Genomic DNA, 8,736 nt, shown 5'->3' on the forward strand with positions numbered 1-8,736 from the left:
AATATCCAAGGCATGTCATGATCATTGATTTCTCTATCAGCCCTTGATAGTGAATTAAACTTGTACTTAGAAAGCAAAGCTAATTCCCATATAAAATTGAGAGATCTTATTTCTTTCCGTAGCCACTCACATCCTTCAGGGGGGACAAACTAGGTAAAAATGTAAAATGGCCTTTTTCTGCCAAAGAGAACTGAAGCAAAATACTGATGTGTAAGACTTAAAGCAAAAGGTTAGCTGTTCAAGTGCTGAGTTTGTTTCACTATAATATTCCTTATTTCCAGAAAACCAGACAGGCAAATTACCCACTTGCCACCAGTTCAACTGATATGTATTTTGTAAATGTTACCAAGTAGAAGGCTATATTAGAGTATACCACGGCATCTATATGAACAACATACACCAGCGGAGAAGAGACGGAAAAGCACTCTGATTTCCATTTAAGATTCAATCCTACCATCCTGGCATATACAAAACTTATATAAAACATATATTTTCAGCATATGGATAGAGGATCAAAAAAGTGAGAGCTCAGTAAAACTTCCTTACCAAAAAATGTAATGTCAAAAGTTGTCTATTGAGTATTCCATTATTTTGTGTAAATTACAGATCATTAAAATGTCACGAACAGAGATCTGCTTCTCAAATCTGGACTTCTGAAATGAGAAAAAAAGAGATGCAGAATCTAGGTCATGTAATTTCAGAGCCTGCAAATGTCAACAGAACTTCATAGTCTGGGGTGATTAACATTCAACTGCAGCAACTGCTACAAGTAAAATCTTTTCTTTTGTTCCAAAGCCTTAAGGCTGTAGCCATAAAACTGTCTGTTCAGCAATTATTGACGCTGGATTTGGTTTCTCCTGATTGTTCTGGGGTTTCTCTACACACTTTTCAAAATGGTACAATTCATACATTGATTTTAAATACCTAGTTTATAAAATAGTGGAGGCGAATGAAACCAGTGCATCATTGAGTTTTCCTATCTATCTGAGTCTTGAGTGAAAATATCACACTACGGCAGTCTCCGGTCTTTTTGTCTGCACCATCAGGTCTCTGTGGTCCCCTCTGTCAGGATGAGGGCACACTGGAAGGCAGCGTGAGTTTTACAGTACCTCAGAACAATGATCCCTTGAGTTACCCTCCATGATAAGGGAAAGAAAAAGATGAAATCTGCTCCTGCCTGGATTAGTTGAGGAAGGCAAGCTACCACAGTTCCTCAAGAGTCATTTTCTAGAATAGGAGATCGGGTCCACAACCATGGGCCACTAGATAAGTTAGGTGCACTGTAATTATTTCAGTGTACCTATACAAGAAGAGATGAATCCACAACTCTTCCAAGGGCACCTTGTTTTTCAGTGCCTTTCATTGGCCAGGGAGAGCCACCTCAGTCACAGGTAGATCAATGCACCATGCTGGAAAGGCAACAGCATAGGAAAGGGGCTGTGGTGCAAGAACAAGTCTGGCCCTGTTTGATCGGTTGTCTGTAGACATTTTGAGCATGGAGTATCTCCAAGAATGGATCCTAAATCAGCAGATTATTGCTTGGCATGCTCTGCCATGTACAATTTACTCTTCCTTGGAATTCCTCTGTGTCTCTTTTGCCCTGACTTGAAGAAGCATATACAGTGAATTTATTACCACACCTGCTGTCCCCAAGGTGTGTTTCGGAATGACCTCCCTTTGACTCTGTGTTATTACAATTCCATCCCATCACCATTTGAATCATATCCCCTTCCTGCATTTTTTCCTGTCTGAATTTCAAGGGGCTGGGGGAGCAGAGCTTAATTACAGTTTCACTGGCTTTATTATTTTGTGGCACTGAACTCCAAGGCTTGGCTATAAGGGGAGCTTTATAATGAGCTATAATGATCCATCTTTTCTTACGTACTGTGAATTTTAAGCCCCCCTCACTGATAACTTATTATTTCAACTTGATGTATGAATTATTTAATTCTCCCAAGTTCTAGCATGTATGAAAAAAATGCTATGAAGCAATAAAGATCTAGACTTGACTCCACCGAAGACAAAACCCCAGCCCCTGGCGATTTCATTTGCCTTAACCTGTAGGATTGTTTAAACGGAAATTATTTCATTACCATGGTGACTTACAATGTTATCAACAGAGCGGGCTTTCAAAATCCATATAGACACACAAATAACAACCTAGTGCAACACCTAAAATCAGTTCCTCCCACTGCAGGGTCTTGTAGCTTTTCTGCAACCTCACCTTCCCCAGTTGTCTCTGATTTGGTCCCCAAAACTCTATCTTAGCTATAGACTGGGGTCTGAGAGAGGGTATTGATAAGATATTTAAGCTCTAAGTATATAAACTCCATGCTGTGAAGGTCTATTTTGGCTTTAAGCCTGGAGTAGGTATGAAAGATCATTCCTCAGGATTGGCATTCACAGTACTCTGCCAGGAAACAGTCACTGTTTGGGAAGGGTCCAAATTCTGCCAAAGAAAAAGAGTACCAGAAGGGACATTTATGCAACTCCTGGAAGGCATCTGAATCTAAAGGAACAGATTCCAACCTCCCAGGCAAAGGATCCCCCAAAAAAACCCCAAAAAACACTTCTGCAAAGCTCATCTCAGAAGCTCACTTCCCTTCAGCAGCAGCTGTCTTTGAGGGAGGTGGAGATGCTGCCCATGCCATGCTCCTGTCTTCAGTTGCTATGGTAATCCTGAAGGTTTTTTGGACAGAGCTTTACAAGTTTCATTATTGACATTAGGCTGCTCGCTTTGTTTCTTTGCACTCCTCTTGCTTATTTCCCACTCTCCCCATTCCCATGGACTGCCTGTACACATCGTTAAATAATTAACACTCCTTTGTATTATGCACCTGGGAGAGCATTGCAAACATCAGCCGTAAAATGCAATTTGAAAGTACAGAAATTCCTCTCTGATTTAAAATTAAGCAAGGGAAATGTTCAACCCTGAGATCATATTTTTCAGTGCATTTACATTTCTATGTCGCTCACAGCAAATAATTTTTAAAACTTAATTTGCATTTCAATTTTTGTCATTCCATACTTACTTTCTGTATTTCACTCCACATAAAGAATTAAAATAGACTGTGAAACTCAGTGGAAGCTAACAAATCTGGCTCTTCTTTTCTAGCAAAATGATGCAGTGTTTGGCTTACAAACCCAGCAAGGGAATAATTCCAATCAAAATTGTTTTCATTGGAATGCTTAAATACGGAAACATTTCTATTGGTTTGAATCTTCATTTCACAGAACTTAAATTCAGTTCTAACCTGACTTGTTGCTGTACCTTCTGAAAAATTCTTCTGCATATATTTGCTTCCCAGTCTGCAGACCCCGCAGTTGACTTACCCTTAATTGGAAGGTTTTAAGCAAAGCTATTGAGGCTTGTCTGGGGACAGCAGGATCCCATACTACCTTTGAACCTAGTGACAGGCTTTAACATTACGGCAAAGAAATAAATTCAAACAAGAAAAATATCCCAAAATATATGAGAAAATGAGAGTTGAGAAATGTATTGGGAAGAAATCTGAAACAAGATAGCTCTATTGTCTCCCAGTTAGTTGGAAGTGGAATCAGAATTTTTCAGGTTTCTCATCTCCTCTGGGCTGGAGTTAACCTATCTTTCAAAGTTCTTTAAATCTAAAAAAAAATGTAGGAGAAACCCCAAATTTGGCTCTGTGGACTGATTTTCTTCCATTAGAATTTATTTTTTTTGTAAAACAGAAAGCTTAACTTCATCATTTTCATGTCCAAAACCAACACAGAATGCTTCCAAATGTAGACATACGGATTTAGTGTACTTCCACTGAAAACATGTGTAAATCTCCAGCTACCTTTCTTCGCCTGGAGGAAAATTCCTTACTCTTCTTAGCCCTTGAAATCAACTGCAACAACAAAAAAGGGATGATTTCTGGCAATTAGGAACCGCAAGTGATGGAAGAAGGTAACTAAGAGGTTATCTCAAGGAATATCTTTAACTACTTTTGAGCACTCTCTCTGTTACAGAAAGACTCTCCATTAGACCACCACAGAAATAATACTTGTCCCTTGTGGTATTGAACATATCTCTGCAACATGTTGCTTCGAAGACTTGGATTTATTTGTGGCTTTTTTAAAGTCCCCCAGAAGAATTCCAGTGACAGCCTTTGTGTTGGAGAAATGGGTCAGGGCTGAGCGCTGGATCTCTGGAGCTCACTGATGCTAATAATTAGTATATATCCTTGGAGGATTTGAAACAATAACACCAGTTCTGCCACAAGCATGAAAACAGTCTAACTGCTGTTCAGCAGACAAGAAATCTCTTTTTTTTCTCACCACCTACCTGTAATTAATCACAGGATCTTTCAGAGGAAAAGAAGGCAGCAAGTAGAATAGTTTCCCATCACCCTGTTTTGAACGAGCAGGGGATCCTGACTCAACACTTCTTTGGATCTTCTACCACAGTCCAAGCCACAGTTTGAGATTTTTACTTCGAAACTTCTGTACATCACATTAATCATTATTATGCATGTACATACCCCAGTGGTATGTTACGGCAGTTTGCTGCATCTGAACCCAGAGAGCCCTGATGGGATGCACAAGGGGATCTGGTCACTCATGAGACATGAGTGAGATTCTTTCCATACTGCTGGCCACCTGGAGGTAAGGTGGGGAGGCTAATCCCCTCTCCCTACTCCCGAAGACCAGGATGAAGGTGCCACATGTCTGGGGTTGGCTGGCATCCATTGGGCTGCTGAGAGGCTTTGGACCCCACTTGCTTGGCAGTCATCTCCTTAACTGGGTGCCAGTTTGTGCTCTGTAACACAGCCCAGACCAAAGCTCTGAGACCGAGCTCTGCTGTGAAAACACTGATTGAGAAACAGAAGCAAAAGATGAGGTCCCTGTAGGTTTGAAGGAGGTAGCTGTAGAGAAGAAGAGGTCATCCAGCGGTGAGACCGCTTGTTTGCAAGGGGGAAATTTGAGCTAAGCTCTTGACCTCCCACAGACATCCAGTGGAATCAAAGGAAAATTGTATGGTCTACTTATGTTTTAGGTCCTCATGTATAGCATAGGCATAATTTCCCTGCATCACAAAAATGTTGGGAGGATGAAATGGGGAGGTGCTCACAGAGTGCAGCAGTGACATCCACAAAAGCATGCGGGATCTGAAGCCTTGAATGGGACACAAGTCTGGATCTTCTGTGAAACTGGGGGGAGCTAGCATGAATCAGCAGTCTGCCAGGCCAACGCTTACCACAGGAGAGCAGCAGATGCAGAACAATGACTTTTCACATTCCCATAGCAACTTCATAAAATTATAATATTAATAATAACCGTTCACTGTACTGTTACACCCAAAAAAACCACAATGCAAACCTCAGCTGAATGTCAGATCTCCTCCAGTGTCATGAAAAAGGTTGTGCAATGCTGACAGTCAGAAACAAACCATTTAGGGGAATGAGGAAGATTGTAACGAGAAATGTCAGGGAGACAGAAATAGCTGGTCCCTTCACAATTTCACCCTCAAGAAACACTTTCTTACAGGATGAGACTAAGGATAGAAGAGGGTGGAAGAAGACTATGACTTGTGCCATAGAAAGACCTTGTTAGAGAGAGGATTTTTTGTTCAGCGTCTGCAAAAAAGCAACACCATTCCATCAAAAATGTCACAAGGAATGACACCATAACTGAAGAGAAATTCAAAATTTTTTTATTTGTACTAGAATTACTGGTGTACACATTTTCCATCATGTTCACACTTCTATCTGAGACCTTGCCAAGCGTTAGTGTGTTTAAATTCATGAAATCCTTTGATAGGCATATGTACAGTTGCAGAACACAGTTTCTAGGACAGATGACTGCCCAGAAGAAACAACAGACCCAGTTATAAGGCAACCGTGCCCCAGCTGCCTTCCATGCTTATGCCAAGGACAGGAGAGATGGAGGGGGGACATGGTGGCTGCAAGGAGCTGTGGGCAATACTTTGCTTAAGACACCAGCCTCAAAGCATGCAAGGAAGCAGGAGCAGAAGAGGAAGATAGCACATGTTCTTCAAGCATATCTGGGAACCCTTCATCCAACCCAGTTTACACCTGAGAAAGACCCATCCAGCTTAGACTTGAGTTTCTCTACCACATACATTCCCATTGCTCATCCCACCCGAGGCTTCTAGGCAGTTGAGAGGAACCTCCACCACGGCAACTTAGACCGTGAGCAGCCACAGATGTCAGCATTCATCCTTCCAGCTCCATTAGGGACTCATTCTATGGGAGTTTGAGGGGGGTTGTTGAAAACTACAAGATTAGAGGGAGAAAAGAAGCCGCAACACAGAAGGCCACAACTTCTATTTGCCCTGCAGCTGCCTTTCATCAGCTGTTCTGCAGGAACGAGCACTAACTCAAGAGGGAGCAGGCAGGGTGGTCACGCTGAGGGTGTAAAAGGACACGGTTGAATTGTGGTTGAGCAGCCAGGCCCCACGCCCTGTCATCTCAGGGGCTTCCTGGCACTGCGTGCAACACTAGGGAGGGTTTTCTCAAGGGATTAGCAGCTTTCCCAGTTTTAAATAATTCACACAAAAGCATCTTCCTTCCCTAAGTCTGGCTATTTTTAGGCAGAGAAAAATACACATGCTTATCTATATAAATAATCAGAAACATATGGCCTAAGCATTCCAAACATATCAGTTAAACCAGCTTTCCAAAAGAGGGACTTCGTGTGTGCGTGTGTGCCTGTAAGTATGCTTAGCACAGATGAACTATGTACTGGTCTGGCAGCATCAGAGACCTGCGTACAGGATTGATCCACTACAGACTTACAGGAGGCTCTACAACCAAAGAAGTTTCCTACAGTGCCATTTCAAAGGTGCCTCAGGCTCCATATAGGAGACAGGTCATTTTCTACAGCATATTCAAGCATGGTTGCATTTTGTACTTAGCACAACATGGCCAGTAAGTGACAACATGAGTACCAAAATGAAAACAAATGTAGTCTGTCTTGGAGCTGCTAAGAAATCAGAGATAGTCCAGACCACCAAAGTGATTAGAGGGTTGGAGATCTTGACATATGGAGAATGGCTGGAGGTTTGTTCAGCCTCCAGAAGGAAAGGCTAGGACATATCTAATAACAGCCTTCCAATAGAAGTTAGAGAGTAGTAGTTACAGAGAAGGTGAAGGTATTTTCTTGACAAGGATGAACAGTGACAGGACAAGAGGCAATTGAGCACACGTGGCTTTAAGAGAAATTCCACCATGATATAAAAAATATGCTTCACTATGAGAACAATTAAATATCGGAATCGATTGCCCAAAGAATGAGTGGAGTCTTCCTCATTGGAAATATTCAAGGCTTGGCTTGGCAAGGCACTGATTAACCTAACCTGAGGCCTCTTTCAGCAGGTTTCATCAGATGATCTCCAGAGGTCTCTGCCAGTGTAAACGTTTTTGTGATTCATTGATTCAGAACTCTTCATGTAGGACAACTCTCCAAGTGTAGTAATTAAAAAATTAAATCACCTAAACCCATCAGCTGGGCTCAGATGTTAAAGTGAGGCTCACAGCTTGTTTCCTAATGCTCTGAGTTCTGCAGACCCAAAGGGTTTCACAGTCCAAAAGAGCCGAAGGTGCATGCAAAAAGGAATGAGTTTCCATATTTGAGACAAGTGCACATGAAGTGACTCAGATTGGTTTATTTTTCACCATGTTTTTCAACAGAGCTGGTACTGAGGTCCTGGCTCTCAGGCAAGTCCTAGTGTAGAAGATCCTGTACCCCAGAACAAACTGACCATTTCAGCATCAAATATGAAAGGATAAGCATGCTCAGCCCCTATCTCTCTACAGAAGACCGTGTTCCTTTTTCTGCAAACACCCAGCAACTTCCATAATTCATCTGTTGGCTTCCACTCCCATTTTGCCACATGGCAGGTCTGTACAGAGCTCTGGAAGATAAATCTCCGCAGAGCCAGCAGGACTCATGCAGCAACCTGCACGTGGGAGCTGAGGAGACAAACATATACCCCAGGAGAGCCTGTTTATTTTTAGGGCTGAAGAACCCACTAAAAATCTGTTGAAGAAAATAAAGACAGAGCCCCGTGGTGACAGCTAATGCTGTAAGTAACAAGACAGATGCATATATGTGCAGAGTAGATTAGTCGAGAGATCACTGCCAAAATCAGTTGGCGTATAATTTTCAGGTCATAAAACTGTTTTTAATAGTAGGGCAGAATCAGGCTAACATTGCTTCTCTGTTTACTTGTTTGTTTTAATTCCTAATCGCAGGAAGTAGTCACTTTGAGCGTTTCACACCATATATATGCAATCAGCAAGTCTAAAAATTAAGAGCCTCTGCTGAGGAGTGAACGAAGGTCTTTGTGCTGCCCAGCCTCCAGCTCTCCTTGGCCAGCTGAGATTTTCTCTCATGTAGGGAGCTCTTTGATGGATGGTATAATGGGGCTCAGAGGGGTACTAATCCCCCAGGGTTTAGGAGGGTCGTGCAGAGGGTATGAAAGGCCACGCTGAAGCAGACTCCAGCAGCTCTCAGCCAGCAGCCACTTTGGCACCATTCCCAGCCAGTGTAGGTTATTGGAGTCTCTGGAGTATTTCTAGCTGCTGACGGGGGCAGGAGTCTAAGAGGAGAAGAGAGAGAGTGAGTAGACTGCAGCATCTGTAACTCCTTCAGTAAAAAGTACAGTCCCAGCCTTGCCTTTGTAGAGACACAGACCTGCACTCACCTTCATTCTTGATCTTACACGGCCAGGAGCAACTGAGCCCTGAGTGA

Source organism: Patagioenas fasciata, chromosome 2 (assembly GCF_037038585.1).
Source record: "Patagioenas fasciata isolate bPatFas1 chromosome 2, bPatFas1.hap1, whole genome shotgun sequence".
Lineage (NCBI taxonomy): Eukaryota > Metazoa > Chordata > Aves > Columbiformes > Columbidae > Patagioenas > Patagioenas fasciata.